We start from the raw sequence: 15,175 nt of genomic DNA on the forward strand, positions 1-15,175 counted from the left end.
TTACTTACTGTGTATTGCTGGGAACAAACCATAAACCGGAGCACGGCAGATCTGTAATGCTCATCTCAATATTCTTCCCCTGCTTGTTCCAGCCCTGATGAACCCTCCTATCCAGCCAGAGTCAAAGAAAAAAGAATTAAGAAATATATTATAAAAAAACCACATTAGCAACGTGTGGTAAATTACCGTTGGAGATTCCAGTTCCTCATGGTAGCAGTGTTTGTGGATAAACACATTTGTTTACTTCCCTTTACCTGCTGTCTTCTCCAGCGTGTGATTATTCCTCAGTGAGATCACAGCTCCCAGGTCTGACGTCATGACTCTTCCCACAGCAACAAAATTGAATCAAGGACCCATTTGAAACCTGGAGTAAAGATAATTTGGAAAAAGTATTTGTCCATTCTTGCCCATAAAATTGATGGGCTCCTAGCACTGCTCTGTTTGGAGGTTGGAATTTGTTTTAATTAGGATGGCACAATCACAAAATGCAGAGGAGCTAGCTGTTATTTCTGGAACAGATACAGCTGCAGGGGAATTGAGAGAGAAGCCTGTACAGACCATCCAGAGGAGCTCATTTCACACAGACAGAATCACACGCCCAGGTGGATGGGGTGTGATATATGGCCCCTGGATTTCCCTGATCAATTCCTGCTATCCCTGATGGAGATCTCCAGTGCAGTCAGCAATTGGAGGGTGTTGGCTGGATCTGTAATGACTGCAGTGGGAGCACAGACACTTTAAACGTGGGATCCTACACTGTGCATCCTAACTGAGCAGTGATGGATTTGTGCCTCTCCAGCTTCCTAACATCAGAGCCTGCTCTCCTATCAATTCCTCACGGATCTACTCACCCTAAACCTCACTGTAACCCATCCAACCATTGGTCACTGTTTTGACTTGCTCATGAGTCTCCCAGAGAGGCTTTAATTGAATTTGCAGCAGAAGACATAGATCTAAAGAGACAGAGAGGGAGATGATGCTGGGGCAGGGGTAAAAGCTTCAGGAGAAAGTTGCCTCTTGGGAATGTGATGCTATGGAAATTCCTTTGATTCATGGAAACTGGAGAGGGACTGAGGGTGGAGAAACAAGCCGTAGGCACAAAAATGACCATAAAGTCATGTAGAAAACTGTTAATACAGAGAGGAGATTGAACAAAGACTGGAATCCAAGACACAAGATTTAGATAGGGGGATATTCCCAGTGAATTTCCTAACAGATACATGGAAGCCTTTCAGAGGGAAGATGGTAAGTGAAGGGCAACTCTTAACAAATCCTAAACTGGGTGTGTGAGAAGATGAATAGGATGGCTGGCTGGCCAGTGGTTACTTGTGTATAAATTTTGGCTAAAAGTTCAGTCAGCATGACTGCAATGGCAAGAATTTTGCTGATAGTGAGGTTCCTCTTTGCTCGGGCTCCTGATGCTCAGGGAAGAGATGAAGGTGGTCATAGCCAGCCAAAGTTTAATCAGCTCAGACTCCATCCAACAGCCTTTGCTTGGCTCACGGGGAGGAGGAGGAAAGTTAATGCAGCTGCAGTTGGAGGGGGTGCATTTCACGCTCTGGTGACTCTCCATCCATTGCATGCCTTAGCTCTAACGCCAGGAGCAGCCTGTGGGATCCCTGCCTCCTGCCCTGGGACCTGGATGTGTCTTTGCCCACCCGCCCCGCAGCATTGTTTTCCAACAGGGTGTTCTTGGAGCAGGCTGCAGTTACAGCAGGGCCTGGGCAGCAGAAGGCCTGGCAGTGCCAAGCTCCAATCCAAGGACTGTGCATGTTCTCTATGTCTGATAAACAAACAGGGAGTTTGCCTGGTTTTACTTGTTTTGTGTTTTAACCGAGACTCAGAAAAACTGTCTGGGTACGGTGGGACATGCCTGATTCCCAGGAATTTGTTTCTCAGTAAGGGGCACATCATTCCAATGTTTTCTGCCTCATGCAGGGTTCATTTGGTTCACACTGATCTCCTACCCATAAGAAAAGCAATCACACATTCTGGGGGCCTTGAAACAAGCTCTGTTGTGATAATTCTGTTCTTCCTTCCCTCGGGTTTTGTTTACTCACCTCAGTCTCCTTGCCCAGAGCATGCAAATAATGACAATGCAGATAGGTGCCCCAGCTTGCTTCCTATCCCATTCTTCCTGAAAGGACATCCTCTATTGTTCCTTCTAGGAATTCAAAGTGGTTTTCAAAGACCTGGAGGGACATGTAATAGCTGATGACACAATGCCTGAGTGCTGTAAAGCAAACAATTTGCCCTCCAGCAAGCACCAGTTCCAGCATGACTTCCCTCCACTCTGAAGAGTTTCTGTAGTGCATTGTTTGGAAGGTCAAGCACCCTCTCCTTGCTATACTTTCTGAATCCCAAATAAAAGAGGCAAAAAAATGATGGCTCTGTAGGATTAGCTGCTCTGAAGATCAAGGTAAAGACTGACAGGTCACAGGGAGCTTTCTCTGCCAGTCTCGGCCCATGTTTTGATATAATCTCTCAGCATATGAAATAATGGAAACTTTGCCCACCTATAGATATGTCTATAATGCAAAGATCTGGCTTCCTGCCTATAAATGGAGTTTTAATCACTTGCTGTCTGCTCGAAAATATGGAGCACACACTTCTCCAGTTGAGCCATGGCAGAAACAAGGATGGAGTAACCACAGTGCCAGCCCAGTCCTGGCTCTCCTTGGCCCATACAGTGGTGCTTTAGGATCACAGGATCATTCAGGTTGGACAAGACCTCTAAGGTCACTGAGTCCAGCCATGGACCTTATACTGCCAGGTCCACTAATCACCACACCTACATGTTTTGTGAACACTTCCAGGGTAATTCCACCACTTCCCCAGGCAGCCTTTCTCACAGGCCAAAGCCTCAGTGATGGAGAGTGACCAAACTATTAACAGGAACTGTTGGGCGGGTGTGAGAGCTCTCAGCCAGTTACTGTCACTTCAGTGACATCTTCAAGAGATTCATGAGTTGCCCTCAACTTGCCAGATAAATCCATTCTGTTGTGTCACATCCCTCAGTGATGCTGAGATCCACTTTCTGCTCCAGCCAGACCCTTCCAGCCCATCCAGCTGCCCCAACTCCCACTGGAGAAATCCTTGCACCCTATCCAGCACACAGCATAAATTTTGCAAAGGCTTGGGAAAGAAGTCCAACTTTCCCAGTCAGATTTGGAGGATTCATGGCTCCAGAGCAGGCAGCCCTGCTGATTTGAGAACCAGGAGCAGGCATGCACTTGGTTTGCTTAAAATAGAATGGTTTCTCTGTGTCAGCATCTCCTGCTCCTCCATCCCCCACAGCATTTTCTGATTACATCCTTGAAGTGTCATCTGCACATTACGTTTTGGAGAATGGCAGCTGAGTCCTGGGTTTGGAGGGAGACTGGGAATACTGAGGAGGAAGAGAGAAGATTCATCGGCACACTCTGAGAGGGAGGGAGGGAAAAAAAGAGGAAGAGAAAGGAAAATATCAATCCCAAACTCTTGCCTTCAACAGCAAGGCTCTTGCCTTATTACCTGATGGGACACAATTGCAAATGTTGGCAGAAATGCCTGGGAGCCACAGGGTCAGAATGAAAATCAAGGACAGCTATCACTACCAGTTCTGAGGACCTGACAGTGTGTTATCAGCAGTGCACTGACTGCTGCTTGCACTGACTGCAGAGGTGCTGCTCACCTGCTACTGCTCCCCTCACCACCTCCCCTCCAGATCTGGGAAATCTTTAAGGTGTGGGATTTGTATCCCTAAATGCAGGGACTTCATCCCACACATGCCACATGGACCCAGAGCCCCATTCCAGCCCAGCCCAGGGCCACCAGCCCCTGCCCCAGAGGTTCTGTGGGATGCTGGGCTGCCCTGCCTGTCCCCATCACTGTCCTGCTCCCTGGCTGGGCTGGTGGGATGGGTCCCAGGCTCTGGCACTCCCCCTGCAAGGTCCCAGCCCACGGGGGGCCCTGTTTGCACCCTGATACTCTCTTTGAAGGTGAGAAGTACATGTTGGATCAACCAACTCCAACCACAGACCCCTTGGAACAGAGCCTCTCCCTTGTGTATATACAGCACTCATATTTCAGATCATCTTGGCTTCCTAAAATAGTACTAAGTAATACTTAAAGAAATTTCCCACCTCCTCTGAATACCAAAATTTGTCTGCTTTTGGGATCAGACACCATTTTTTTCCCCTGAACGCACGTTGTTTACCACACAATCCATAATGGATTCTACAAAAATACACTGTTTTATTTTTCTTACAGGCATCCAGCTAATGGATGAAGTAATTTAGCAAGGCTATTGTATTTCATTCAATAGCCTGTATGTAGATTTGTTGTGAAGGATAAAATGTTCCCTCTTCAAACACTAACAATGGGAGCACAGTCTACCACTGACCTTGTACTCTGCTGCTGTGCTGTGTGCAGAGAACAATGGGAGCCCTGGCGATGGGCAATGCAAACACAGAGATGTTTATTTTCAATAGCAGGGACCTATCTTCTTCCACAGAGCATGTGTTGGTGTTCATCTGTGAACAGGGTACAAATATTCACAGTTTTTAAGGTTTAAATGAATGCCTCTGATTTCTAACTGTCCTGAATAAAAGAGTTGTTTGTAAATACCCATTTCATAGGTCTGAAATTTTAAAAACTGTGTTTCCACTGCTCTTTGTGCGTGGGTATGTGTGCTTTCAACAGCTCTGTTGTGGGGGACCTGGACTGCCTTGTCTCCTCTCAGAAATAGTATTTCTAAAGAGTGACAATCAGCATTCACTCAGGCTTTTAAACCCAGTATTTCCTAATTATGGGTGCAGTAAGTTCTGTCGAACCTGTCAAACATTTTCATATCTTCTGAGGTGCAAAAGGATTAGCTGAACTTCTGATGGTATTATTCTACTCTGTCTGTGAATTAATAGAGAAGTGTTCTCCAGTGTCACTGGGATGGGATCCATAGCATTTCATTAACCACCTGGGAGTTATAGATCTTGTCTGCACTGGTTGTTCAGGATCTTTCTGAAGGCTGTGCACTGCACTGTACACCTCAGAGTGGTTATTCTTACACCAGCTCTGATATCCAGAATAATCACTCTCTGGATTCACCTCGCTGAGACTAAACCCCTAAATTTTAGTTGGCTTCATGTAGCTGAGAAACTTTCCTCCAATAAATTAACAAATTAATGAATGTGTCAGTGGCCTGGGGGTAAATGTGGCATATCCTTGGTACTCTGCAGAACATGAGGGTTTCCTAAGCAGACATCAGTTCTTCCAGTCCTTGCACCATCCCCTAAAAGCCATGTCCCTGAGAAAGAAACTGCCTGACAGCTTCCCTCTTTCTGCTTTGGCTTGAATGCAAACCAGAGGAGGTTCCACCTAATATAAACATGGTTGGAAAGCCCCAGGGATGATACTGTGGCCACATTCCTGAAGATTTTCATACAATCAGACGTTCATTTCCATTCTGATGTTCCCTTATGTGCCTCTTCTGTGAGATTCCTTTCAGGCCAGTGGAGGGTACCAGCTCAGGTGAGACCATACAGGTGTAAGGGTAATTCCATGCCCTGTGGCTCTTCCTGGCTCTTAGATAATGCCTAACCTGAAGCCATTAATTGCAGCAGAGGAGCCCTGCTGCTTTTCAAATACTTGGATTTGCAGATCTGAATAAACCCAGAGTCCTGTGAAGCTGTTTGCTAAGTTCAGACATCTGACTTTGGTGTCTGATATAACTGGCTGGAACCCCTAAAGCTCCTTGTAAAACCAGCAGAAAAAGACTTGAAAAAAAAGGACTCCATGCCAGGATCCTGGCTTATCTGTTCCAAATCTGGATGAGCTAATCCCTCTTTGCTGGCTACAGAAGGAGTTGAGGAATCTGACCCACTAAACTTGGATGCCCAGGATGTCTCACATGAGTCAGTGTGAATGAGAGATGATGCATTAAGACTTTATTAGTATCTGACAGCCTTTTGATCATGGCAGGGAGCAGTTACAAGTAAAGACAAGAGGGTGGGATGGGTGCCAGCCTGTCTGACTCTGGGTTTGTTCCAGCACGTCTCAGCTCATGGCTGTCCTGCAGCCTGCTCTCCACAGACCTCTTCCTCTGTTAATTATCAGACAGAATCCCAAAAGTATTAAAACTGTGCCTTCCTCTCCTGGAATTTAATTCCTCTAACTTTTCCCAAAATAAAGTTTCTTTTTTGCTGTTGCCAAGATAAAGCTCTTTCTTCCACAAACTCCATCCTCCTTTTGTCTTCACTTTTCCCTGAGCAGCAAAAGTCTACCAGGCCTCAGAGGAGAGATTCTCCTCCAAATCTGTTCCTATCTGCACTCTCCACACTCAAAACCTTGCTCTCCAGAGCAGTCTTTTCCTGGTCCCATGCTGGAAACCTTCAAGCTTCTGCAAACTTTGTCCAGCCAAGGCCCCCACCAGGCTTTCCACAGCTCAAATGGAATTTTTTGTAGAGCTCAGGGTACCAAATTTTTCTCCTGAGCAGATGAGGCTTGAGACCTCTACTTCAGGCCCCAGAGGACTAAAAATCTTCCCAAATAACCCTCTCTGAAGAGGCTGCCATCCCCTCAGGCAGGCACTGATGGCTGCTGCTGTCCTGTGTCATTCTGAGGATGTAATCAAGGAGTCATTAAGGTTGGAAAAGACCACCGAGATCCTCAAGTCCAACCTTTGACTGAATACTCTCTTGGCAATTACCATACCACCAAGTGCCTCATCTACTCATTTCCTGAACAATTCCAGGGATGGTGACTCCACCACTACCTGGGGAGTCTGTTCCAAGCCATGCCACCCTCCTTTCTGACGGGTAAGGATTCAGACTTTGCACTGGCTTTTCCTGGTTGTCCTACGCAGGTTTTCTTTTGTGCCAAGCAGGAAAGATGCCTGGAGAGGGGCACAATAGGGAAAGCATCTGGAAAACCTCGGTAAGTGTGTTTAGGGGGAAAGTATTCCCACAAGGAGCTCTATTTGACTGGTGGAAAATGTCTTCTCCATTGATAGCAGGTAATGCAAAGCACACTGCCTGCAGCTTTTTCTTTTAATGTAGACATCTGAAAGTGACTGTATGATGGAGGGAGAGAGGGAAAGGTTATGTGTCTTTGCAGGCCCAAAATGGCAGTATAATGAATATAAAAGCTATCCTCTCCTCCTCTAATATATTCACTCTCCATTCCACCCTCTTTTCTAGTGACTGTAAACAACATTTGTCATCAGCAATGGGCTACTTTTCATTATAAAACTGATCTGGAAACTACATTTTTATTTCACGTACATCAGCAGTGACGGGAGAAGAAACAGGCAAGGGGAAAATATATGTCCCTAGCAGGAGAGGGACCTGGGACAAGTGTTGCCTGCACAATTCTGGGATCATTCATAAGTCTGGCCTCCAAGACAGAGGATGGTCTAATGCCTCATTAAATCCTACTGAGCCAACGATGAAGTATGGGACCCTTTCAATCTTCCACGAAGTAATGCAGTAAAAAAACCCTAATTTGCACATTTAATGCATTCATTAAGCTATTAGTCTTTCAACAAGAGATTTAATAGCAAATTAACAGTTTTTATGAAAGAAAAAAACAACAACAAAACTCCCCACTTAGTAGAATTACTTTTGTGTCAGAGCACAATGCAGGGTAATGGGCAATTAGGGGTTTCAGAGGGGAGGAGGGGAAGATGGGTTTAGTTTGTGTTTGGTTTATAATTAGCTGGTGCTTGGTGCTTGGAATGAAATGAACTGGATCCCCTTGATGGGGAAGACACTGACCTGGGCAGAAAGCAGAGGGAGTGATAAAAAGGAAGAAGATGGGAGGAGCTGGAGGAAGTCAGAGGTTCATCCATGAAAATCTGTTCTCATGGGACACATCTTTCCATGCCCAATGAAAACTCTCTTGTGGTCAGACACTAAGGCTGAGTTTTTGTTGCCTTGGGATTAAAGCAGGTCTTCCTGGACACCAGCTGGCAGGACAAACTCCTTCCAAGCACAAACAGGTACTGTCAGGACATTTAAAGCTCAGCAAAGGTGCTGTCTTTCTGTTGAAACCTGTGCTTAAAGTTGACTAAACTCTCAAGTGCTTTTCCTAATAAAGACAGATTGTTTATTTAGGTCCAAAGCCTGAATTTCAGGCTGCATTCAGCTTGGCAGATATGTGCCAGTGCAGATGGCTGTCACAGGGGCTGTTTTGTAACTTTTAGTTTGTGTTAAGTCTCTTGGGGAAAAAAAAAAAGTACTAATGAGAACACTGAATTCCAGGGAAGACTTAGGTGAGAGAAAAAGAGAATTGCAAAATCAAGTAGTTGTCTGAACTTACTGAAAATAAATGATACTTTACAAAAAGGAAAGAAAGAAGTGGAGCTGTGTTTGTTTCCTTGTTTATTTTTAAATGTCATTTCTAAGTTTTCTATGTCTTTGAAAAATCAGTTGACAGAATATTGAATACCAAATCCACAGGATTCTGGGCCCCTTTTTCCTATCCACACAAACTTTAGGGGGAAAAAAGTATTTTTTTTTCTTTTTTTCATGTATCAAAAAAAAAAAGTTTTTTAGGGATCCTACACTGAGCTTTGATTTTCAGCTGGAGTGAGACAGAAAAAGGGAGAATAGTCTAAAATCAATTTCTTAAAGGTCCGAGGAATCATAACTGCAGTTTGAATCAATATCTCATGTGTGAGAGTTTGTATGTGTGTATGCTTTCCTTCACACACATTTATTCAAACAACTGCTTTCCCATAACAGAATATTCAATTCCGTGGGGAGAATAAATTGGCTTTCCAAAGTGGAATATTAGCATCAGGCAGTGGATCCTTTACATCTGCTTTTCCAAAACTTTTCTCCCCACAGAGGATTTTCTTCTGTTCTTGACACTGATTTTATGTAGCTGCTCATGCATTGACATTCAGGCCAGGAAAACGCCCCTTATAAAAGGGCTTTTGTGCAAATTCTGAGAACCAGCCTAAAATTAAGCAGGTACTTAAGCCTTTTCATAAGTAGGTAATGCAGCCACATCTCAGTGTCCTTGAATTTCTGTAGGTGAGGCTGAGTGAATTCTTGTATCACCATGGGCTCAAAGAGCAGTTTTCCTGCCTAAAAATTCAGAAGGATCCTTAGGACACAAGGCTGACCACGTTTGCATCCCAGAGCACGGTGTTCTGTATGCTGCTCTTCCAGTATTTATCCAAGGGAATGGATAGTAGTAATAAGAGTTTGCACTTCAGGGAGGTGCAGTTAGAATTAACCAGCTGCATGTGCAGCTTGGCTGGGGGAGCTCCTGGCAGAAGATATCAGAGGTTATTCCAGATGTTTCAAAGTCAGAGATTCTGGGCTGCTCTTTGGCTATAAAGCAGAGGCACAGAGCACATGGCTCAGCCAAGGAGGTTCCTCCCTGGAATGTGGCTGAGCTATTATAGAATAATAGAGTCCTAAAATGGTTTGGGTTGGAACAGACTTTAAAGCTCATCCTATCCCACCCCCTGCCATGGGCAGGGACACCTTCCACTATCCCAGGCTGCTCCAAGCCCCATCCAGCCTGGCCTTGGACACTTCCAGAGATCCAGGGGTGGCCACAGCTTCCCTGGGCAGCCTGTGCCAGGGTCCCACCACCCTCTCAGGGAAGAATTTCTTTCTAATATCCAAACTTTGCCCGCCCTCTCTCAGTGCAAAGCCATCTCTCCTTGTCCTGTCTCTACATGTCCTTGTCACAAGCCCCTCTCCAGCTCTCTCAGAGCCCCTTTCACTACTAAAAGGTGCTATAAAGTCTCTCCAGAGCTTTCTCTTCCCCAGGATAAACAACCACCACTCTCCCAGCCTTTCTTCATAGGAGAAGTGCTCCAGTCATCTAATAATCTTTGTAGTCTCCTCTGGACCGTTTCCAACAGGTCTTTCTTCCCATACCTATTAGTGCCAAAGGATCCATTGCTCTAATATGCAACAACTTCTCAGACATGATGCTGAAACACCACTTTGGACATGGATCTCCAAGTCAGAGGCTCCTGACTGTCTGGTCCCATGGCAGCAGAAGCAAGGGATGCTCTTAGTGTTACCCTGAACCAGCAAATGCTGTCAGCTCCTACTTCTCATGCACTGGAAGCCAAATGCTATTTTCCCACTAGTCTCTTTCCCTATCTTCCCCCACAGAGCCATTCCAGCAAGGTGGGGGTGGATTCAGCTTTTCCCAGTGCTGTGTCCACAGGTCTGTGGGGGCTGGAATCAGTGACAGGGGAGTGACATGGGAGTGACATGGGACATGGAGCCTCATTGCACCCAGCCCCACCCTGGCTCCAGTTCTCTCTGGGGAAGATGCATCCCAGTCTTATCATGTCAGCTTTTCCATATCAAGCAGCTTGGTGCGTGGGCTGCTGCCTGCTCTCTAAAAGCTTCTGAGATATTTGTAGCTGCTCTGCTTGTTCTGATTTTGCTGGAACAAAAATAATTACTGAAAGGACAGGGGAAAAAAAAGTATGAATGCATACATATGCATTCTGAAAAACCAGTTTGAAGTGTGCCACAGGTCTGCACTGGGTTTTAAAGGAATGTTGTAAAGGAGTCTGCTTTGTTCTTGCTGCACACTGAAGGTCCTGAATTAGGAAAATACCACAAGAGAGACATTGCAGGTTTTGGAAACTACTCCAGGACCACAGCTCTGCCCTGGAATTTCATTACAGTCTCCTATGTACCTGGCATGCGATGGTAAGGAAGTGGGAGTCCTGCCAATTTGTAAGGGTTATGGTTGAGTGTATGGCTGGAGGGCTGATCCCATCCAGCTAATGCACATTGCTCGTATAATACTGAATATTTCTTCTGTCTGGTCTTCAACTTTCTGGGATTAATTTCACATATGCAGAGAGAACTTGTGACTTTCACAACTTTTACTTACCTGGTGTAATGACAGATAAGGCAGATGTGCCCATTTCCCTACTTGCCCTGGTGCTATGACTAAAGATATTTTAAACCCTTCCAACCTCAAATCAAAGAACTGTTTAAAATTTAATCTCTGAACACTTTCAGCTGAGTTTAACGGTGAAATTTGCCTAATGCAAGTCCTCAAAAGTGAGCTCAGGTGGGACTGAAATGAAGTTTCAGCTTTTGCAATGGGTCATATCCCAGGAGTTAAATTCTCCCTGTCTTGGGCAAACTTAGCAATCACTTTGCCTCTGAGAGATCAGCAGCAGAAATTACTCCACACATGTGCCTAAAAAATCTGTCTCCCTGTTATCCCTCCCCTTTTGAAGCCCAGCAAAAAACTGGGACTGGCACAGCCAGCCTGATGTAATTGAATTTCCCTGCCTCTTGCATTATATTTTATCAGGTGATGGCTTGGAGGGATTTACATTGCACAGAGCTGCTGAGGAGAGTGGCCGAAAAATGGTGTGAAAATGCTGATAAATAGTTCTAAATGAAAGCAATTTTAGCACAAGCACCTGTAGGCAGCCTTGATCTCCTTTTTGTTGACTATCACTCCAAAGTGGGACCTTCCAGCTTCAACAGGCACACAGAGAGAAAGATCCCACACAGCATCTGAGGCTGCAAGAGCCAAAGACTGGCTTTTCTTTGCCTTGCTATTGAGCTGGGTTGAATTAGGGGCCAAATTAGGGTCAAATTAGATTAAAGCCCCAAATCTCAGGTGCTGACCCATTCATGGCTTCCTTTTCCCTTGTTGATGGAAGGTAGATGAAGGACATTGGGGTTAACAGCCCTGGCTGACACAGCTTTTCCTCTTCACACTCATCTACTGACTGGAATAAAGGTGGGGGCAACCACAGCTCTTGCTTGCTGCCTTTGAGCTCTGGTTCCTGAGGCAAACACCTTAAGGGCCTGGTGCCTGCTAGAGAAACTTGGCCCTTGGTCTCTTCCATTGTGCTTCAAGTTCCATGCAGCTCATTCTGACATCAGAGCAAGGAACTCGTACGAGGTGCGGCTAAAGAACACTACATCAAGTGGTCCCTGGTGGGTGGAAAAAAAGTTTCTTTCCAGGTTATTATTTTTTAATATTTGGATTGAGACCAGTTTCAAAACTCTTTTGAGATACACTTAATGCAAGAATAAATGGCTGGGAGGATTTCGAGGTTTGCACTAATGGAAATGACATATGGAAACATGAAGCTAAAAGTACTTTTTTTGTTTGTTTTTGTTTGTTTGGGTTTTTTTGTTGTGTTTACCTCCAAGTAGATATGGAAATAGCTCACTCCAGCTCCTGTACTTAAGGATCCATTTGTGCTGCTGTCTCAGCTCCTCCCGTGGAAGGCAGTGAGTCGAAAGAGTGATTTAGACACTGTTAACACAAACGAGAGGAGACAGGCCAGTACTTAGCACGACAGACTCCTCAGAAAGTGTGGACAGGGAAAAGCTGTTTCTTTTCTCTCTGTCGTTTCCCCTTTGCAGACTGCAGATGAGAATTTCATAGCAGAATAATTCAAGGAGCAGGAACCCCCAGGTAATTCAGCTGCCAGTCCTCACAGTACATGCCCTTCATGCACAGCTCCGTGTGTATGAGGAGATGCTGTGTATCAGTACATAAAATAGAGGGGGACTCTGAAAAATGAGTGACAAGGCATATTCTAAGTATCCACTGCAAGAATTCAACAGGGAAACCCAGAAAACACAAAATGAGAGGGGATGAGTGGTGAAGTTGCTGCTCTGTTCAATCTGTGTCCTAAAATAAAGGAGGTACTGGAGGATGAATGGATTATGGGGCAGTGGGGTGGCTGTAAACCCTGCTTAAAGTGTAAAAAACAAATAGAAATTCAGATCCATAAGGTCTGAATTAAAATCTAGTGTGGATCTCAGGTTTTTCCCAACTAGTAACCACATTTCAATCTAGTTCTTAGAAGTGTATTTCAGTTTAAGACCAAGAGGCAAGAATTGGCTTCATCTACTAAAGTGAGATTCACCTCTGTACAGAACTCGAGGAAAACAAAATCTTTGCTCCACATGCTACAGATTTATTTTGGGTAAACTTATGGAATGAATGAATGAATGAATGTATTTCTGCTTGCTCTCACTTTATAAGAGCGAATCTGACCTCGATACCCAAAATCATGTTTTTCAGAGCAGCCTGACCTGTGTTAGTGTCCTCCCTTTGGGTACACAGGAGAAATCCCTCCGACTTCACTCAATACACTGGGCAGCACCTGGATTTCTGATTAGCATGAGTAGCTCTTTTTATAATTATTATTGTTATTTTCCCTCCCCTAGAATTTCTGAGGAGTAAGATTATTCTCCTAACTCTAGAAATCTATTAATATTTCTGAATGTAATGTATTGACACAAGAGAAATTGCTGGAATCTCTGGGATAAAACAGAATCTCTTGTGCAATTCTCTAGATTAAAACCATTAAACAAGGTGGTTTCAGAAAGTCAAAAGGAGAAATGTCCTGTGACAATAGAAAAATCAAAGTTCTCCAGATTCTTGCTTGGGTGATGAGTAAATCTATAAAGAAAGGGACTGATCAGCAATGAGAACAACATCTCAGATGAGCTGGGGAGATAAAGTGGTACTTGTAAAATGTAAAGGTTTTAATTTCCTTGTGAAGGAGATCCTTTGTAGAGGAAATTAAAACAAACAGTAGAAACTCCTTACCCATAGTAATAAGGAGTTTATAATGAGACAAGAAGCACTGACACCATGCAGGAAGAATGGGACCAAGTTAGAAAGTGATCTGCATTTGTCCTCCAAACAAAATGAATTATTTTCTTTCAAATTCGGTGAGGATGTTGATAATGACTGTGGCATAATGGCAGGGTGCGAATGGGAAGGAGTTTATGGATATTTAAATTACTCTAGCTGAGGCAAAAGTAAAATTCAAACTTCTTGATGTGATGATAATGAGAGGAACAAACTGCTTTTGTTTCTGATTTCTGAAAGAGCTCTTTTACCGAGTGTTGGTGCAGTAGCAGGCTGATATTATTTGATACAAGAATTGTAAGTACATGTATTTTAGAAAAAAATGATCAGGGCATTTGCATGTCCATTAGTGTGACCTCTGTAGTTTGCAAAACCAACTTAGAATGGCAGAGTCATTCGAACCATGTCAGATGGATCACAACACCTTTTCTGGGAAAAGATCAGGAAAGAACAGTGTGGTATCTTGCTTTGAGAAGTTACCTAATTTCTATCTATTTGGTCTAACTTAGATCTGCGTCCAAATAAGCCAGAAACATTTGAGACATGCAGTATGAGAAATTTTCACTAAGGCAGAGGTAGGTAAAATGAAGTTAAATCTGATCAGAAGAGTGTTACAAAGAGAGAACTCCTTCAATATGGGAAGTATTTCTGTGAGGGTGGTCAGTAGTGAAATTCTTCAACAATCTTGTCTGATCCAACTTCACATTTTCATTAATAATGGAAATTACCAGTGATGAATGGTGTTGGAAAAAGCTGGTATAAACTGGGTGGAATTTGTTCATGCTAAAGTCCTAATGAGCCTTGGACAAGTGACCTGAGAAAATCTGTGTAGGAAAAACAAAGTTTATAAGGCTGAGGAATACCTGGAGAAATTAGACAAGCTTAGAAGGGCCTGCTGAGGGATCAGGATATGATGGAACTGTGGAAAAGGCAAATTCTAAGACACCTCAGGCAACATGTGTCTAATAAGGCAAGAGAAATGGAAATATTTTTGTATCAGAGCCGGGTACACATTCATCTCTAGTGCCAGGTACTGTTCCAGACATCCGTGCCTAATGGAGACTAATCCAGATAAGGGTGGGTAGAGAGAAGGACTGATGGGATAATCAAGTGGATGGAGAGGCAAAGACTGGAATTTTTAAGACAAGTAAACAACTGCTGTTACTAAACAGGAAGTGTTGAGGGGTATGTGAAAAAGATGAACAGAATGACTCAAAATGCCAGAGAAGGAGATGATTTGTTAAGCTCAAGGGTAACATTGACACAAGAAGAAATGAATGTCAACAAGCCACGATTAAATTCAAGCTGAAAAATATAAGCAGGCAACTCAAAGTTAGAAGAGAGAGCAAAGCCTTTCCAGGGGAGAGGAAAACTGAGATTTTTCCCACCAAACTACAGACACTAAAAGAAGGTATTTACCCTTGAGATTTATCACACTAAAAGACACCCTTTAACTCATGTGAAGAGCCTCCTCCAGGGTGTGACTCAGATTTTGGGTGTGTTGAATCAGCTCAAAGGTGTCTCTCCTCACAGTGACCTGAGGTCTAAGGTGGCTCATATCCACTCCTGG

The 15,175-nt window shown here is 44.1% G+C and overlaps 1 long non-coding RNA gene across 8 annotated transcripts in view; it reads left to right on the top strand.

The window, feature by feature from the left end:
* The first annotated feature begins 11,694 nt into the window (after positions 1–11,694).
* LOC138119750 (uncharacterized) overlaps positions 11,695–15,175 on the top strand; it is a 32,199-nt gene continuing 28,718 nt past the window's right edge. For 6 of the 8 annotated variants that reach the window (XR_011155603.1, XR_011155606.1, XR_011155605.1 and 3 more), the window contains exon 1: positions 11,695–11,927. This is a non-coding gene — a long non-coding RNA (uncharacterized lncRNA). Of the gene's footprint in view, positions 11,955–15,175 lie in introns of all 8 variants that reach the window. The other 2 variants (XR_011155608.1, XR_011155601.1) reach the window with 2 other exon arrangements.

The sequence above is a fragment of the Aphelocoma coerulescens genome, chromosome 17 (assembly GCF_041296385.1).
Source record: "Aphelocoma coerulescens isolate FSJ_1873_10779 chromosome 17, UR_Acoe_1.0, whole genome shotgun sequence".
NCBI classification, from domain to species: Eukaryota; Metazoa; Chordata; class Aves; order Passeriformes; family Corvidae; genus Aphelocoma; species Aphelocoma coerulescens.